A 19832-nucleotide genomic window follows, 5' to 3' on the forward strand; every position below is an offset into this window, starting at 1 on the left:
ATGAGAGAGGTAAATTTAGGTCAATGTGTCACGAAAAAAACAATCTCAGAATCACTGGGATCTGTTGAAGTATTCTAGAGTTATTACCACATAAACTGACACTGGTCAGAACTGTAAAATTTTGCTGTCAGGAAGGTGAAAACAGGCTTCTGCCAAAAGGGGTTAACTTGTACTGAAGAAAAATCGCACATGTAATCTGCCTGAAAAAAGCAGCATAAAATTGAGCTATTTGCTGCGTTTTATAACCATGCATTTATGCTGCCAAGACTAAGGTTTGGTCTGCAGAAAAGAACGTCTTATCCTGACTCTAACCAAAACAGTTAACAAGCTTGTTGACACACACCTATGTTTGCTCGCTGAGTAAAATGCATTAATAAGAGATTACATTTTTTAGAAGAACAGAATTCTGATTGCAGCCCAGGGCTATATTACAGTCTGTATTTATCTTTTGTGGTCTTTGCTACTGATTTAAAAAAGTATGAAGAATTAATTATTATTTCAGAGGGGTAGATATAGTATAGTGTGTAATAAGAGAAGCAAGATCCTTTGCTTACATAATGACTTTGTATGCCTAGACTGTATGCCAACAGAGAAAATAATAATCTGACATTGTCGGTTAACTCCCATTAATTTAGATGATAAAGATAAGCATATCCACCACAAAGCATGAAGGCATTAAGTTTCTCATCCAGAAAAAGATGACAAGTGGCTAAATCATGTGCCGAAATATGTTACATAATAATATATCATGTGCCTAAGGAAACAGGTTGGTATACAAAGCCATGACAGCAAAGGGGTGCTATGATCATCCCTACTAGATATCGTACCTTATCATGCTATTAGTAGCTCTTAGTCCTCTAAACATGGTGGTTGGAAATGGAACCCCCCCCCCCTACTTATATAGGAAACCTGTGGTCTAAGAATGTAATTATCTTTTCCTTTAATTCAGGGCTCAAAAAAAGCTCCTATGTGTTTTTATTGAGCTTTGAAACAGTAATGAATCAAAGGTAGTGGCGTAACTAGCGTTCGATGGGCCCCGGAGCAAAATTTGGACCGGTCCCCCCCCCCCTTCAAGGTACAAGACGATTACGCTGACATTTGGTTCCTTCCTTCAGCACCCACCTTTCCCATGCTCCGATTTCTCTTTTTCCCCCTCAGTACCCAGCGTTCCATGTTTAGACAAAGATCTTGTTCTCAGCACCCAGGTTTCTAATGCTCTGATATACAACTTTTCCTCAGCACCCAGCTTGCCCTTGATATCCGATCATGGGAAAGCTGGCTGCTGAAGGAAAAATGTATAGCAAAACATGGAAAAGTTGAGTGCTAAAAGAAAGATGTACAGCAGAGCATGGGTGGGTAACCCAGCATCCAACATCAGCTGAGGACAAGATGGATATCCAAATATATGAAATCTGGGTTCTGGGGGATATCAGAGCATGGGAAAGCTGGGTTTTGAGTTAAATATGTATAGCAGAGCAAGGGAAAGCCAGCTTTCCCATCCCATGCTTGTATCTTTGTCCCTCATCCTGGTATATAGCCCTATCCATTTTTTATTTTTTTTTCTGTACATTATATTTGTGCTATAAGTAACATTATACATTTATTCATGTTGCATGTAAAAATTAGTAGTTGTTTTTTTAGTGGTACAGTTTTGGTATTGTTAAGAGGGTTTTTTGGCCCTTGTATTCTGCTTTTTTAGTATCTGAATTTTAAAAATGCCACACGTGTACACATTCACACAAATGCAGACATATACACTAGATTTTTACATACTGTATATGTCTGCATTTTGTACACACTGTATATACAAAGAAATAAAGTTGGATGCCTGACAGCAATCCATGAAGATTAGGAAACCCGGCCACCATCACAAGACAGCGATGAGGCATATCATTAGTTACAGGACAGTGTCAATGTGAGAGGCAAAAGGGAGGAGAGAAGAGGGTAGTGGTGGAGGGGGGCAGGAGAGTGCAGCTGTGGGGTAGGGGCAGGACAGAGGCAAAAAGGAGGATAGAAGAGGGGAGTATTAGAGTCCAGCTGTGAGGTAAATAGGAGGATAGAAGAGGGAAGTGGGTGAGGGGGCAAAGAGAGTGCAGCTGTGAGACTAAATAGGAGGATTGAAGAGGGTAGTGGGGCGAGAGTCATCATTCAGGGACCTCCAGTACTCACTTTAGGTCGCACTGTGGTCCCCTGGAGCCTCCCCCTCCTACTACTGCCGACTACAGAGCAATGGCAGTGTAGGAGAGAGGGATACAATCTCCTCAGAAGTCTCTCATATTTCTGTAGCACTCCCTGCACAGGCCTGAGACTCCACTGCAGCTTTGTGCCTGTGGGCGAGGCTTACTCCCAGTGAGTGCAGAGCATGGCTGTGCTCATGAGCAGGCAATGATCAGCATTTCTCCCTCTTCTGATGGATGGAACATACAGCATGTATGCTGGAGGAGAGACTGTCAGGGGCCCATTGGGAATCCACCGATTTCCAGGTGGGCTACACCATTGCACAGCAAATGCACAAGGCCAACGGCCGGGGGCTCACTGTGTTACTATTACTGCCCTCCACGCCCATAATCCCGCCCACCTCTCAGCACTGGCTTCAGTGGAAAGAGGTGGGCAGGATTATGTGTGTGGAGAGCAGTGAATATACAATTGCTTAAGTAGCCGGGACATGTGTTAGCTCCAGAGCCACTGCTGTCTCCTGTGACACTGCAATGTGCAGGGACCAGATGTCAATGCTGCAATATATCTCAGCTGGATTTACGCACTTGGATGCTGAAACCAGGGGGCCCGAGAAACTCAGCACTTAACACCAGGCCCGGTTGCAATGGCGACCCCTGCGACCGCGATTATTCCGCCCCTGATTAAAGGGGTTGTCCACTACTATAACTACTGCTTCCATTTGTTTCCTCCAGTTAACAAATTACTCTGTACTCGCTATTGCGAGACTTCAAGAAGGATGGTCTCTGAAGGAAGTAGCCACTCAGTGTCATCAGCAGGTTGCAACAGAGAGACTGGAGGAGTGACAGAAAGGCATAGAAGTGGACGTCCTTTGGCCACATCCCACATTGATAACCTCTTCATCGTGAACAATGCCCTTCGGAACTGGATGATAAGTACCAGACACCTCTAGGCACCAGGCAGGTGAGAGGCACCCAAGTGTCACGTCAGACTATTCAGAACTGTTTACATCAGTATGGATGGTGTGCTAGATGACCTGCTGGGGTATCAGACCACATCACCAAGCACAGGTGCTAATGCCTTGCTGGACAAGGGACCATGGGCCACGGTGCTGTCCACTGATAAGTCGATTCATGTTGAGTAATCATGGCCATCAACTATGTTGCAGACGTGAAGGAGAACGCTATGCGTCTGGCACTTTTGTAATCGGACGAGTCTTTAGTGGAGGTGATGGTGTTACAGTATGAGCAGTTGTGTCTTGTGAAACACAGAACTGCTCTACACTTTGTGAATGGTAAAGAGACAAGCCCCTACTACTTGAATAACATCATTAATCCAGTCATTGTGCCTCTGCATGAATAACAGGTTTAATTTCATCTTCATGGACAACAGTGCTCCAGCTCATTGAGGTTGCATGATTAGGGAACAGCTGCTGGAGACAGGAGTACCCCAAATGGAGTGACCTGTACTTTACCCACCACTGTTTGATTTTTGTTTCAATAAATTGTTTGAGATGAGGAAATCACCATTGCGTGCTTCTACTTAAATGCCCTACTTTCAAGATAAGATATCACAAGATATTCAAGATAAGTGTGAACTTTTTACAGGTTTACATCTAATACTCGTATATAAAGCTGAGTGTATGTGTGCGTATGTAAGTCCGATAAAGGAATCCACACCGTTGCATTTACAACCATAAAATTTTGCACAGCCACCTCAATTAACTCAAGGAACGTCATAGACTATGTTTTGAACGAAAATTTTAACCCCCGCGCTTTACAGATATTCACCAAAAATAAACCCGCTTTCTTACTGTTTAGATGTGTGAGATAATACATTGGCTGTTTTGACAGGTAACGGGAAATGAAGGACATTCTTAGTATAAGGCTGGAATCACACAATGGTATGATATCCGATGCTAGTGCATCAGATGCGATATGCCAATGACCCTCAGCCCTGGCTGTGTTGCCAGCGTTAGCTGAGTGTAATGCAACTGTGATCTAATCCTGCGATGGATCACAGCTGCGGAGAAGGGGGCGAGCACTGTGGAGGAGAGGGAGGGATTAATCTCCCCATCTCCTCCATTGTCAGCTCATGCGATTATCGCACTGCACTCCGATATCATCCGAGTGCAGTCCGATGTTTCACTCACACCCTTAGGCTTGTATGGGTGCGATTGACACGGCTCTCGCTGACAACTGCAGCATGCTGCGACTTTTCTCTCATCCAGAATCTGGATAAGAATAAAGCTGACAATCTGCTCTCCCTCATTGAGTAACATTGGTCCAAGTGCAATGCGAGATTATCTTGCATTGCACTCGTCCGATTCATACGCTCGTGTGAGCGTACTGTAGCACCCCTGAGGTATCAGGTGCCACAAAATATGTAACCAACAGTGAACAACACAAACCCTGGAATACCAGTGTCAGTAACAACACAAACACACAACCCCTTTTTCCTACCTGGAGACAGCTTAGAGACGGGCCTGATGGAAGCCGCCTATTGGTAGGAGCTCATGCAATCCGTAAGCTAGAAACCCGGGAGGGCGAGGCGGGAACTGAAGTCAGTTAAGAGCGAGGAAGACGTGAGTGAGGTTGGAGTCAATTGAAGGAGGAGTTAAGCATGAGAGGACGTTAGTACAGTGTGAAGAGGTGAAAGTGAGGAGAAAAATGTTAAAACCTGAAGAAAGAACTGGAGCTAAAACAGGAGGAGAGTGGCTGTGGAGTAAGGCCCCTTTCACATTGCGTTTTACCTTCCGCTCACAGGTCTTGTCGGAGCATCCGTCCGAACCGCCCCTCCCCCACTCTGCAAAGCGTGTTCCGGATGCATGCGCCCGACAGGGCCATTCACTGCTATGGAGCGCACTGCGTTAGCGTGTGCTCTGTTTTGTGCCATTTTCTGCACATATACGTTTCTTCAGACGGACACCCGAACGTAGGTGGACTATGTTCGGGTGTCCGTCTGCAGAAACGTATATGTGCAGAAAATGGCACAAAACAGAGCACACGCTAATGCAGTGCGCTCCATAGCAGTGAATGGCCCTGTCGGGCGCATGCGTCCGGAACACGCTTTGCAGAGTGGGGGAAGGGCGGTTCAGACGGATGCTCCGACGGGACCTGTGAGTGGAAGGTAAAACGCAATGTGAAAGGGGCCTAAGGAACGAGTATTCAAGGAACCGAGGGTTGCCAGAGGAGTGCGGGACCAGGACTCACAGAACTAAGCACAAGGCGGGGTGCAGAACCCTTGAACGGGGGTACACGTCAAGCTACCTGTTAAATCTGCTAGATGAGGGGAATCATCCGGGTCCCTCACCAACCTGAGTGTCCGGAGCAAAGCAGCAAATAGAGGACCTGGGAACAGGGACAGGAGTCCAACCCATTAAAATTGTCCAGGCTGTCTGCTATACGGGCAAAGACTGTGAAATGGACGGGATCCCAGGATGCTTTAGGCCACAGGGACCGATGAAAAACTAAAGAGTGCACAGAGGATAGCTCAACAGGTCACCAACTGGCACTGGGAACAAAGGGTGAGGGAACACCTGAAAACCAGCACCACCCGGGCACTGGTACCAAAACAGTGAGTAAAAAAAACAGTTTAAACTGCAATTCCTGTGTGGCTGGAATCCTTTCTACCTTGGTGCATCATCAGCTTGCATCGCACACTACAACCACCATCATCCTCTTCTGGGGCCTAGCCCTGGTTGCGGATGGCCTGAACACCTGAGCTGCATTATACTACCCGCCCCAGCAAGACCACGCAGCAGCAGCTCCGACAAAATAGCCACAACCCGCAAGTGGCGTAGTCAAAAACTATTATTTATTTTATCTTTATTTTTCCATTTTTTTTTTCACCCTTTTTTCGGATTGACCCCCCGGGGTCACGGAACCGGGCATCGGCCACGACCACGACTCCCCTGGTTACCGTGCGCCCGGGAACGAGTACCCCACTGCCCTGAGGCTTCACAGCCCCCTAAGATAGCTTATGTGTCAGTTAATAATATGGTTTTGGTAGAGAGACGCAGAGCGGGATCGAAGCAGGAGAGAGGGAGACTTAGTTACTATTCTGGGCAATGCCGAGTACTACAGCTACTTTTACATACATTTAACCTGACGACCAAATATCTTAACTTTTTCTAAGTAGTGTATATTAGGAGTAATGAAGAAATATAGACCTTATTTTTTATTTTATTTTTTATTGAAGCATCTAATGAGCGTGTGTAGAGGTCACTGTGCATGGGAAGTGAGCAGGGTCAGCTGTGACATCTAGTCTGGATAGTGAATCCTTCCTATGTTATCAGCTGTATAAAGAGGTGTTATCAGTCATTGTAACCCTGCCTCTGATAAGAAGCCTGCTGAAAACTCTTCCTAAAAGTACATGAACTATGAGTATAAAATAGCCCATATAAAATATGAAAAATTAAAATAACTAATTTTGTTTTTAAACGGAATCTGTCACCAGATTTTTGCTTCCCCGTCTGAGAGCAGCATAATGTAGAGACAGAGACCCTGATTTCAGCGATGTGTCACTTACTGAGCTGTTTGCTGTCATTTTGATCAAATCATTGTTTTCTTAGCTGCAGATCTAGCAGTTATACAGAGCTCATGAATATGCTGGACTACTTGACAGCAGCCCAAGTAGTCCTCTAATGATGCTGATTAATCAGTCATTTTATCAGAACTACACCAAGCAGCCAAGTAAGTGAAACACCACTGCAATCAGGACCTTTGCTCCTATGTTATGCTGCTCTTAGATTAGGTGGCAAAATCCTTGTGAAAGCGTCCCTTTAATAAAGATTGCGGGAAAAAAATGCAAAAAAGATTTAAATATACAAGTAACAAAAAATCCTGATTTACACAATAGGTCTATTTCTAACGACAAATTTCCTTTATTCTGAGATGTACGCTAAGGAGGTTTCTCAATTGAGTCATTTTTAATGTTTGTGAGCTTCTTAAGTTGTACTCAATTATGATTCAATGTTCAGATTCTTTCTTCCACATTTTGAGATCTAAACTAAGGGTCTGTGCCCACGATCAGTGTTTGCAGCATTTTGGATGTAGCATGTTTTAGCTGCGTCCAAAACGCTGCATTGTACAGTACAAGCACAGTGGATGGAATTTCTAGAAATCCTGTGCCCACTGTGCTTGTTTTTTCCGCAGCAAACACTGATCTGCAGTGCATCTTTCCAGTCCGCAGCATGTTAATTGTTTGCTGTGGATTTGCATACGTCCTCCGTAGGGAGAACACAAGTGAGAGACCGCAGCGCGCTGAACCCTGATCGTGGGTACAAGCAACTGCGGTCTCCTGCGGAGGAGACTCGCGGACCCGCAGGTCAGGACCCGCTGCGTCCAGGACGCAGTGAGTCCTGATCGTGGGCACATACCCTAACCCACCAAAGCGGTACCAGTGTGATTGTCAAACAACAAATGACGAGATGTTTGAGTTACGTTTCTATTGTTTGCACTTCCCACATGATCTTTATAAATCCTAGTCAGATGATGGAAAGTTTTGTGGCTATTCAAGAAGTGGTTCACCCATATTCATTATTGGCCACAACGATATTATGTTGAGAAACAATGTTCCTCTCAAATGCCTTCTGTTGCCAATAGTGTCTGTGAGCGGTGCTATTGCAGTCTGCTCTTCCTCATCGCCTGACCCCCGGGCTCCGTGACCTCGGGGATCCGGTGATGTCACATCAACTTCCTGCTCACCTGACATCACCGAAGCTGGCCCCAGTGTTTGTGAGTAACTGGGCTGTGAGAGGAGTTTCACTGCTCATCATAAACCAGCATCCCCCCTGCTTGCGCACTCTGCAGCGAAGGAGGAGTGAGCAGGGAGGTGCTGCGCTATGATGCTGGGCTGTGATGAGCGGTAAAATGACACCCACAGCCCAGTCATTCACAAAGACTGGGGCCAGCCTTGATGATGTCAGGTGAGCAGGAAGTTGACGTGACATCACCGGATCCCCCGAGGTCATGGAGCCCAAGGGTTAGGCAATGGGGAAGAGCGTACTGCAATAGCAGTATTGGCAACAGAAGGTATTTGAGAGAAATCTTGTTTCTCAACATAATATAGTTGTGGCCAATCTAATATATAAAGCTGAATGTGTGTGTGTGTGTATGTATGTATGTATGTATGTATGTATGTATGTATGTATGTATGTCCGGGATTGGCATCTGCACCGTCGCAGCTTCAGCCAAAAAAAATTTTGCACACTCACACGTCTGGACTAGTGATGAGCGAGCATGCTTGTAACTACTCGGTACTCGCACGAGTATCGCTGTACTCGGGCTGCTCGGCGGGGACCGAGTAATCTCGCGATACTCGTGCTGTACTCGTGGTCTTCATTTCTGCATGTTGGCGCTCTTTTGAGAGCCAGCCCTCATGCAGGGATTGGCTGGCAGACCACTGCAATGCCACAGCCCTGTTAGTTGTGGAATTGCAGTGATTGGGCCTTTATACCGGCCGGCGCGCTGTGCTCTGCTCACAGCTATCCAGACAGTCAGTGCAGGGAGAGTGTCGCTGATTCAGGGAAAGCTTTGCGGCCCTTTATAGTTAGTTCCGGAGCAGGGCTGCAAACAGTGTGACCAGAAGTCCTTCTCAGGACTATTCTAGTTGTATACAGGCAGGCAGGGTATAGCCAGGTCGGAGTACAGTAGCAGAGTCCTTCTCAGGACTATTGTTGCTATATACAGGCAGGGTATAGCCAGGTCGGAATACAGGCTATTGACCAGAAGAGTCCTTGTCAGGACTATTGTAGCAGTATACAGGCAGGCAGGCAGGCAGGGTATATAGCCATTCCTAGTGGTGACCGTATACCATCCTTCATCATATCTGGGGCTGGTGTACACAGTGTAAAACAGTCCAGATAGTGTCAGACTTCTCAGTAATTGTCGCTCCTAAAAACCAGTTAGGTTCTTATTGCGTCCGTGCTTGCATTTAAAAACAGCACGTGTGTGGCAGTCGGTGGCAGGGTACATGTGCGCGTTTTGCACAAACTATTATATAACGCACAAGTCTAGTGTATAATACACGTCAGTCAGCAGTGTCTGATAGTGTCAGACTTCTCAGTAATTGTCGCTCCTAAAAACCAGTTAGGTTCTTATTGCGTCCGTGCTTGCATTTAAAAACAGCACGTGTGTGGCAGTCGGTGGCAGGGTACAGGTGCGCGTTTTGCACAAACTATTATATAACGCACAAGTCTAGTGTATAATACACGTCAGTCAGCAGTGTCTGATAGTGTCAGACTTCTCAGTAATTGTCGCTCCTAAAAACCAGTTAGGTTCTTATTGCGTCCGTGCTTGCATTTAAAAACAGCATGTGTGTGGCAGTCGGTGGCAGCGTCAGGCTCCATATTGTCCCTGGATAGAGACGTGCATGATGGCCTGTAAACATGAAGTGCCCATTGTAAGGAAGTGGGTCTATTGTAGTATAGCCCTTAGGCAGGGCAGCCAAAAATTGGGAGGCTCCACATTGTCCCTGGATAGAGATGTGCATGAGGGCCTCAAAACATTGTTCCCATTGCAAAGGAGCGGGTCTCCTGTCGTTGTAATGCCCATTCAGAAAGAATGGGCGAAAAAATTTACCACTGGGGGTATACCTGAAACAACGGCTTAACTATTGTAACGGTCACCATGATGGCGCATGAGGAGAAGGAGGAGCAGTCCAGCGATTAGCCAAAGTCCAGAAGTGTGTTACCATGGGTGAGTGGAGGTACATGGCAAATTCCCGTTACAAACTTTAAATTCTGCTGTAATTTGCTGTTGGTGTGTGTGGTGAAGTCTGGCCCAATCCAACCCTTGTTCATCTTGATCAGAGTCAGCCTGTCAGCATTTACAGTTGACAGGCGGGTGCGTTTATCTGTAATGATTCCACCTGCGGCACTAAAAACACGCTCTGACAAAACGCTAGCGGCAGGGCAGGCCAGGACTTCCAAGGCGTAGAGAGCCAATTCATGCCACGTGTCCAGCTTGGATACACATTAATTGTAAGGCACAGAGGAATGTCGGAGTACAGTTGTTTGATCTGCAAGGTACTCCTTGAGCATCTGGGCAAACTTAGGATTTCTTGTGGCACTACCCCTCACCTCAGGGGCTGTGGTATGTGAGGAGCTGAGAAAACTGTCCCACATCTTAAAGACTGTTCCCCTACCTCTGGCGGATTGGACTTGTGCCCCTCTCGGCTGTACGCCTTGGTTGTCCACTGATTCCTGACCTATGCCGCTAGCGTTTTGTGAGGGGAATGCTTTGCCTACTTCCGTGACTATGGCCTTCTGGAACTGCTGCATTTTGCCTGACCTCTCCGCCTCGGGAATAAGAGACATAAAGTTCTCCTTTTAGCGTGGGTCTAACAGTGTTACCAACCAGTAATGATTGTCGGCCAAGATGTTCTTAACGCGAGGGTCACGAGACAGGCAGCTTACCATAAAGTCAGCCATGTGTGCCAGACTCTTAACAGCCATCACTTCAGTATCCTGACCAACACGATGACTGAACATGTTGTCCTCCTCCTCCTCCTCCTCATCATCTACCCTGTCCTCTGGCCAGCCACGCTGAACCGAGGATATGACTGCATGTCATATCCTCAATTTGGCCAGAGAGTTGCTCCATGTCTTCATCCTCCTCCTCGTCATAGTCCTCCACTGCACGTTGTGATGAGACGAGGCTGGGCTGTGTGTTATCATCACCCACACCCACTACTGTTTCTTGCTCAAACTCATCGCGCTCCGCCTGCAATGCATCATGGTTGTTTTTTGAGCAGAGACCATTTTAGAAGGCAGAGAAGCGGTATGGTGACGCTAATAATGTCGTCATCGCCGCTCACCATCTTGGTGGAGTCCTCAAAGTTTTGGCGGATGGTGCATAGGTCGGACATCCATCTCCACTCCTCAGGTGTTATGTGTGGAGTTTGACCCATTTCCCGACGGCTTAGGTGATGCAGGTACTCAACAACTGCCCTCTTCTGCTCACATATCCTGACCAACTTGTGCAGAGTTGAATTCCAACGCGTGGGGACATCACACACCAGTCTGTGTGCCGGAAGATGCAAACGGCGTCTTAAGCCGGCAAGGCCGGCTGAAGCAGTAGGTGACTTTCGAAAATGTGCAGACAGGCGGCGAACTTTTACCAGCAGATCAGACAGCTCTGAGTATGACTTTAGAAACCGCTGAACCACGAGGTTGAGCACATGGGCCACGCATGGAACATGTGTCAGCTGGCCTCGCCTCAAAGCCGCCACCAGGTTCCGGCCATTGTCACACACGACCTTTCCTGGCTTTAGGTTCAGAGTTGTGAGCCAGTGATCTGCCTGCTGTTTCAGAGCTGTCCACACCTCTTCTGCATTGTGGGGTTTGTCACCTATGCAGATTAGCTTCAGCACTGCCTGTTGCCGCTTCGCCGAGGCAGTGCTGCAGTGCTTCTGTGTCGCCCTGGACAAGCCAGGGGCCACAGAGCACAACACTTAAACACCCCACACTCCCTGCAGGCATATCATAGTCAAAACACAAAATCCTTGTTGCCTTCCCCAGGGGCTGTTGTCCACACCAGGGTGTGGAGCCAGGCGGTTGGTCTCCACCCACCGAGGAGGAGGGAAAACACAGGCAGTGAGAGTTAAGCTAAGGAAGTGGAAGGAGGAAAGTAGTAGAGAGGAGAAAAGTGACAGCAAAGAGCCTGAAGTTGGTCCGGGTGTGTGGCCCGGACAGGACAGCAAGGTTGGCAGGATGTGGTGACCGTCTGCAGTGGAGGCCGATTGGAGTCTGCCGTAAGGACCGTGGACGGGTGGTGACCCGGCCGTACCGGACCGGTATACAAAGAGAAGCCAGCACCATTGGCAGAGGACTTTCGGATCCCGGCAAGGCTTGGTGTCGCCGTGAATTTGCCAAATCCGTTAGTGAAGGGAACCTCAGGGTTTCCAAACAGCCAAGTCCAGATAGAAGGCAACCGTACAACCGTGAAGGGGAGACACCGCCACCGCCAAGGGCAACAGTCTCCCAGGGCCAGCGCCTGTGGGCAAAAGGGGCTCCTCCGGCCCATATCCAGGTCGGGGAGCGGGTTACCGTTGGGAAACCATCACTACCAACACTTAACTTAGGTGCAGGGAGAGACAGTCATCACTAACCTGCAGGGAGGAACAACCGCAGCCGTCCGAGTGACCCGTCCATCCAGCCACTTGTTTTACCGTGAACTGTGTCATCATCATTGGGCTGAGTGAGTACCTCCGTGCCGTGCGGCACGGCGCTGCCCCTGCGACCCTGCACCTCATCAGGCCCCGCAACCCGCCTGTCATCCATCTCTACCCCATCACCAGGCCCCGGGACAACCAACCCCCCTACCCACGGAGGGGAGAAATAACAACAAAGCTGCTCCCTGTCACAGGCTCCCGGGATCCCCGTCCAGAGCAGCGGTGGTGTCCACACAATCACCACAACCATGGGTGGCGTCACGGACAATATCCCCAAAACCCAAACCACCCCTTTTCACTCACGGGCGAGTAGCGCCGCTCGAGTCCCCGGGATCCGGCCATCGCTCGAGCCAACGAGCAGCAGCAGCCGTAGAGCAGCGTCAGCCGGACCCGAGCAGTGGGAGAGCGCACCGTCCCCTCCTCCGCCCGCGACACTTCCAGCTTGGGACTGGTGTGGAGGGTAAAGTGGATCAGGATGCGCAGGAGGAGGAGGAGGCTGAGGAGCATGACATTCCGGAGCTGTAGAGTGTGTGTGAAACCCTGACTGAGGTAGGGCCTGCAAAACTTGGTGTGTGAAGGACGTGTTCCGTCCCTCGCTCAGACTGGGTCCCAGCTTGCACAATATTAACCCAGTGTGACGTCAACGAGATGTAGCGGCCTTGCCCACATGCACTTGTCCACGTGTCTGTGGTTAGGTGGACTTTGGCTGAAACAGCGTTGTTCAGGGCACGTGTGATGTTTTGTGACACGTGGTTATGCAATGCGGGGACGGCACACCGGGAGAAATAGTGGCGGCTGTGGACCGAGTAACGTGGGACAGCTGCCACCATCAGGTCGCGGAATGCTTCTGTCTCAACCAGCCTAAAAGGCAACATTTCCAGCGCAAGCAGTCGCGAAATGTTAGCATTTAGAACTGTGGCATGTGGGGTGTTGGCAGTGTATTTGCGCCTGCGTTCAAAGGTTTGCTGAATGGATAACTGAACGCTGCGCTGGGACAAGGACGTGCTTGATGATGGTGTTCTTTCTGCGTAGGCAACTGCAGGTGCAGGAGTGGAGGAGGCTTGTTCGCAGGCAGCATGGACAGGGGATTGGCTCGCATGCACAACCAGCGAAGACGTAGCAGTGACATCAGCAAGCACTGCTCCTCGACTCTGTTGTACTTCCCACAAAGTCGGGTGCTTGGCTGACATGTCCCTGATCATGCTGGTGGTGGTCAGGCTGCTAGTTTTGGTACCCCTGCTGATGCTGGCATGGCAGGTGTTGCAAATGGCCTTTTTAGAATCATCTGGAGCCAACTTAAAAAACTGCCAGTGTCAGAGTTCCGGGTTTTCCAGTTTTCTTTTGAAAGAGCTTGCCCTTTGTTAACATGGAGTTTTCTGTTCTGTTGCCCTACTTCCTGTCCATCTGTTTAAAAGCCGCCCCTAAAGCTTAGTCCAGTGCCTGAGTATACTGCTTCCTGTGTGCTCCTGCCCTGCTGCTTTTGGTTCCTGATTGTTATTCGGATCCTCTTGGAAAACAACCGACACCGACTCTGGACTTCATCTGGTATCATCTAGCTGTGCCCGGACTCCGTTTGCCGTCTTTGGTCGGCACTTCTGCCCGGTTTCTTCCGTTTAATACCACTCTGGACTCACATCACGTACGGACATTTTTGGACTTACCTATTGCCCTTTTGTGTCCCGGCTGCTGCGCATTTAGGGCTTCTGGGGTGATTGCCAGACAGTCCCTGTATAGGGGTTCGCTCTTGGTGGTCTCCCTGGGGGAGTCCGGTGCGCGGTCCCGGGAATTCCCTTTCGCTCCGTCCCTGGAAGGTATTTCCTGTATTTATGTTCTACTGTGTTTTTGTTCCGTTTATGTACATATTTGCTGGTTGCATATTATAAACGTCTTGCACCAAGAACTCGTCTCTGGTTGTCATTGCCCTAACGCAATCGAAATCCTCAATACATACAATAGTATTACAGCCAGACTCGGGAAGACCTAACATTTGTACAGGCACCTTGTGTCGTGTTGTTCCGGGGAACAGTTGCCTGACGTCTGCCTGGGGCCACCACTCTGCTTCTTACTGCCTGTTGGGATGCTACGCCTCCCTCCCCCTGTGCACTGCTGTCCTCGCTCTGCATATCCTCCTGCCAGGTTGGGTCAGTTACTGGATCATCCACCACGTCGTCTTCCTCTTCCGCACCCTGCTCCTCCTCCTGACTTCCTGACAATTGTGTCTCATCATCGTCCACCCCTTGTTGAGACACGTTGCCAACTTCGTGAGAACGTGGCTGCTCAAATATTTGGGCATCTGTACATACAATCTCGTCATGGCCCACTTCAACAGGAGCTGGCGAGAGGCCAGAATTTGTGAATGGAAACGTGAACGAACAGCTCTTCCGAGTGTCCAAGTGTGGGATCAGTAATGTCCGTGGACGTGTACTCGGCCTGGTGGTAGGAAGGAGGATCAGGTTCTGAAATGTGCGGTGCAGTATCACGGCTACTGACACTTGACCGTGTGGAAGACAGAGTGTTTGTGGTGGTGCCAATCTGACTGGAAGCATTATCCGCTATCCAACTAACAACCTGTTGACACTGGTCTTGGTTCAAGAGCGGTGTACTGCTGCGGTCCCCAAGAATTTGGGACAGGACGTGCGAGCGACTAGATGTGGCCCTTTGTTGTGGCGAAATTAGAGCTTGCACACAACCTCGGTCTCTGCCTGCACCACCATCACGTCCACTTCCTTGTTCGTTGACAACGCCCTTGCGCATTTTGCAATGCTGTGCTGATGTGTATTCACTAGACTTGTGCGTTATATCCAAGTTTTTGCAAAACTCACACAAATGCAGCGGAAAGCTGCCACCAACAGGCACACACGTGCGGTTTTTAAATGCAAGCACGGAGGCACTAAGAACCTAACAGGTCTCTATCCAGGGACAACGTGGAGCCTCCCAATTTTTGGCTGCCCTGCCTAAGGGCTATACTACAATAGACCCACTTCCTTACAATGGGCACTTCAGGTTTACAGGCCATCATGCACGTCTCTATCCAGGGACAATGTGGAGCCTCCCAATTTTTGGCTGCCCTGCCTAAGGGCTATACTATAATACACCCACTTCCTTACAATGGGCACTTCAGGTTTACAGGCCCTCATGCACGTCTCTATCCAGGGACAACGTGGAGCCTCCCAATTTTTGGCTGCCCTGCCTAAGGGCTATACTACAATAGACCCACTTCCTTACAATGGGCACTTCAGGTTTACAGGCCCTCATGCACGTCTCTATCCAGGGACAACGTGGAGCCTCCCAATTTTTGGCTGCCCTGCCTAAGGGCTATACTACAATAGACCCACTTCCTTACAATGGGCACTTCAGGTTTACAGGCCATCATGCACGTCTCTATCCAGGGACAATGTGGAGCCTCCCAATTTTTGGCTGCCCTGCCTAAGGGCTATACTATAATACACCCACTTCCTTACAATGGGCACTTCAGGTTTACAGGCCCTCATGCACGTCTCTATCCAGGGACAACGTGGAGCCTCCCAATTTTTGGCTGCCCTGCCTAAGGGCTATACTACAATAGACCCACTTCCTTACAATGGGCACTTCAGGTTTACAGGCCCTCATGCACGTCTCTATCCAGGGACAACGTGGAGCCTCCCAATTTTTGGCTGCCCTGCCTAAGGGCTATACTATAATACACCCACTTCCTTACAATGGGCACTTCAGGTTTACAGGCCCTCATGCACGTCTCTATCCAGGGACAACGTGGAGCCTCCCAATTTTTGGCTGCCCTGCCTAAGGGCTATACTACAATAGACCCACTTCCTTACAATGGGCACTTCAGGTTTACAGGCCCTCATGCACGTCTGTATGCAGGGGCATTGGTGAACCTCACAATTTTGGACTGCCCTGGCAAAGGAAAATACTACAAAGACTCACTTCCTCAAAATGGGCACATTAGACTCAAGAGGCCTTCATGTACGTCTCTTCTCAGGGACATCGGAGTGCCACACAATGTTTTCACGTAAAATCTTTCATGTATTAATCTCAAAAAGTAACATACACCAGCTCTATCTCACTATTGGGTATGTGCCCTTAACATTTCCGCCATGAAAAATCATTTTGGGGTCATTTTGGAAGGTTTTCTGGTGAGTCCGTAAAAATGGCGTAAAACGCGGACAAAATTGTTCACAGCTGTGACTTTTCAGTGATAAATGCTTCAAGGGGTCTTCCCCATGCTGTTGCCATGTCATTTGAGCACTCTTCTGAGACTTTTGTGACATTTTTAGGGTTTCTCCATGCTGCCGGGGGGTCATTTCACAAAAATACTCGGGTCTCCCATAGGATAACATTGGGCTCGTTGCTCGGCCCGAGTACACGAGTATCTTGGGAGGCTCGGCCCGAGCTTCGAGCACCCGAGCTTTTTAGTACTCGCTCATCACTAGTCTGGACCCCAAGAGCGTCATATTCTATGTTTTGAGGGGAAATTTTAACCCCCCGCTTTACAGTTATTCGCCAAAAAAACTGCCTCCATTAAAGCGAATGGAGCTGGGAGCCACAGTGCAGCCAGAACTTCAGAAGATTGCGCAGCCACGCCCTTATATGAAATGTTTGCGTGTCACAATGCAGTCAGGGAAAGAGACAGACACATATAGGGTAAGAAACAGACATAGACAGGGTAAGGACACAAAGAGACAGACACAGACTGACATGACAGGGAAAGAGACAGACAGGGAAAGAGAGGGAAAGAGAGAGACAGGTTAAGAGACAGACACAGACAGGTAAAGAGACAGACACAGACAAAGAGACAGACACAGACACAGGGAAACAGACAGACAGGGAAAGAGAGGGAAAGAGACAGACAGGGTAAGAGAAAGACGAAGACAGGTAAAGAGACAGACAAGGAAAGTGACAGAGGGAAAGAGACCGAGAGGGAAAGAGACAGACAGGGAAAGAGAGGGAAAGAGATAGACAGGGAAAGAGACAGACAGGGAAAGTGACAGAGAGACAGAGACAGGCAGGGAAAGAGAGAGACAGACAGGGAAAGAGATTGAGACAGACTGAGAAAGAGACAGACAGACAGGGAAAGAGATAGAGAGACAGAGAGATATATACAGAGGGGGAGACAGACAGAGAATGGGAGAGAAACAGAGAGACAGTTACTATCCCGGGCAGCGCCGGGTGCCGGACCCCGAGAGCGTCATAGGCTATGTTGTGAGGTGAAATTTTAACCCCGCGCATTCCAATTTACCAATTAATTTTGACCCTATCTACATAATGGGGAAAAAGTGAAACGAAAAGTGTATCCGCACCGTCGCATTTACAATCACAAAATTTTGCACAGACACCTCATATGACCCAGGGAACGTCGTAGACTGTGATTTGACAGGAAAATTTAACCCAGCGCTTTACGGTTATTCTCCAAAATACATCCCTCCATTAAAGTAAATGGAGCCTGGAACTACAGGTTATTAGTAGGAGCTGTGATTGGTTGCTATAGGAACAAAAGGCATTCATGGTATATGAAGCTTATATGTGAGGTAATAAGATGTCGGTGGGGAGACAGAGACAGACAGGGAAAGAGACAGAGACAAATGGTGAAAGAGACAGACAGAGAAAGACCTGGAAAGAGACAGACCTGGAAAGAGACAGACCTGGAAAGAGGCAGACGGAGCACATTACTTGGCCAATTTAGTTAAATCTGTGTGGAATATCTGTGGATTTGAAATATATGTTGGGAAATGCTTCTATTAGCTTAGTTTTTGCCTTTTAATAATTACATGTCTACTGTATTTTTCGGACTATAAGACGCACTGGACCATAAGACGCACCCTGGTTTTAGAGGAGAAAAATAGGAAAATAAAATTTTAAGCAAAAAATGTGGTCATGACACACTTATGGGGCGAGGATCTGCTGCTGACACTGTTATGGGGTAATGTCCTGCTCATATACTCCTCAGCCTGCTCATATACTCCCCATGCTGCTCATATACTCCCCATGCTGCTCATAATAAACCCCTATCCTGCTCATATAACCCCATCATCCTGGTGTATGGCCGCATCCTGTGGCACATAAAAAAAAACAAAAAACGTTCATACTCACCTTACCTCACCTCACTCCCTGCAGCACCGCTCCTCTTACCGTCTATGTCAGCGGCAGCGCCGCTGAGTGGAGCCGTTCCCGTTCCCCTGCAGCATCACAATCTCCTCCTGTATGTGCCGGTGGCTGTGTGTGGACACGTGCGCACAGCGATGACGTCATCGCTGTGCGCCCCGCTAGTCTCCACGCAAGTTAGCTGACCGGAGGAGATCGTGATGCTGCAGGGGAACGGTGAGTAATGTGTACTGATTCACTGCCCCCTGCACTGATGATGATGTTTGGGGGGCAGTGAATACAGCCGCACATGATCACTCCAGGCTGCAGTTGCCAGGGGTGATCATGCGGGCAGGCTGTTTATCCCTCGCCCATCACCCCGCGCACCTGTCAGTGCCGGCTTCAGCGCTGAGAGATGATGGGCGGGAGGATGGGCGTGCATATTAAATGAGCGGGTCGACGTGGTCACGGCAGGCGCTGCTACAGCCTGCTCGTGCCCCCGATGACCCGCTCCACCGCAGCACCCTCATTCCCCGCAGCCCTGTATTTAGACCATAAGACGCACCCCCCACTTTCCCCCAACATTTGGAGGGAAAAAAAGTGCGTCTTATGGTCCGAAAAATACGGTATCTATTTGTTTTGTGTTTTTTGTGTGCAGAATACATTTTTGTTAATACATTCTATTTTGTTAACAGCAGTTATTAACCCGGGCGAAGCCGGGTAGTACAGGTTGTAATAAATATGGGTGAACCACCCCTTTAAGAAAACTAATTTTCAGAGAATATCTTTTCAGCATCATAACTCCACCCTTCAGTGTTCACATCACCATGAAGGTAGCCTGCCATTATCAATTAAAGGAGTTTTCCTATCATTAAGCATCTATTGCACAAAGCACTAGAAAATGAAGTGTTTGTTTGCTATTAAATGTTAAATAATCATACAGTTACAATATTTACTTACATATTATGGCATCACCAGGTGCTCAATGTGTTTTGGCACAGCTACCTACTGAATTTAGTGCTGCAGGACAGTCATGCTCAGTCAGCTCCACAACGCCTGCTCGCTGCATTATGCAGGGTTGCTAACCGTCCAGAAATTCCAGGACAGTTTTTTTTGCAATGTCCGTAAATTTTTTAACGTGTCAGTGTTTTGTTTTTTGGGTTTTTTTTTAAAAGCTGAAGAAACGCCTAAAGATTATTTTGACTGTGTCATTACTTTACAGTTCACAATGTATTTTTGATCAGTATTTGTATGCCAAAACCAGGAGTGTCTCCTAAACACAGATGTTAATTTTCTCTGGAAGTTCCACTACTGGTTTTAGCATACAAATTAAAAAAAAACACACACTGATCAAATACTAACTTGTGAATAAGCCCTTTTTTTTGCAAGCAGATAGGCTATTG

Source organism: Anomaloglossus baeobatrachus, chromosome 2 (assembly GCF_048569485.1).
Source record: "Anomaloglossus baeobatrachus isolate aAnoBae1 chromosome 2, aAnoBae1.hap1, whole genome shotgun sequence".
Taxonomy (NCBI): domain Eukaryota; kingdom Metazoa; phylum Chordata; class Amphibia; order Anura; family Aromobatidae; genus Anomaloglossus; species Anomaloglossus baeobatrachus.